Raw genomic sequence first — 730 nt, forward strand, 5'->3', positions numbered from 1 at the left:
GTGAAGAGTTCATTCCTCTAGTCTGAACTGTGAGGTCATTATTAATTAGGGATGGCTGTATGCATGGAAATAAAATAATAAATCCGTGGTGGTCTGCATGCTGATGGTATTGTGCAGCCATGATTCTTCTCCATTGACAGGAATTTGGATACGAGTAGCACGGCATGTTGTGAAGATGTTGTGATTCAGTGGAGTAAGTCATCAGTCTTTATGTCTTCACCGAGACATTCTGGCTTCCTTTTACAGTACCAGTGGGAGAAAATGGCAAAGAAACAATGAAGGGAGAAAAATGCTCATTGTAGCTGTGAGGAATCCTTTATTGAGGATCTTTGTGCTCTTCGTCTGCAGTTCGTCGTGTCTTATCTTTTGTTCGACGCTTTCAGAATATGTATAACTTCTTCTTCACAAAGATATGGCTTCACAATGTAAAATTCAGTGAACTAAATTGATTTTGAATTTAATTGGATCTTCTACCAGACAGCAGTCCATTGGGCTAACGGTGGAATACACTCCAAGCTGGACAGATGCCAGAGATCTGATTGGAGAGAGGAAGACAGAATGTGTGTGAGAGAGAGAGAGAGAGAAAGAGAGAGAGAGAGAGGGAGATGATGATGATGATGATGATGATGATGATATAAAGATTAAATAACCTTTGGATAAAATTGAATGCTCATTAGTAGTATTTATGAATTTGTATTAAATCTCTGCTCCAATGTGTCAGATGTGGGGG

The sequence above is a fragment of the Tachysurus fulvidraco genome, chromosome 3 (assembly GCF_022655615.1).
Source record: "Tachysurus fulvidraco isolate hzauxx_2018 chromosome 3, HZAU_PFXX_2.0, whole genome shotgun sequence".
NCBI classification, from domain to species: Eukaryota; Metazoa; Chordata; class Actinopteri; order Siluriformes; family Bagridae; genus Tachysurus; species Tachysurus fulvidraco.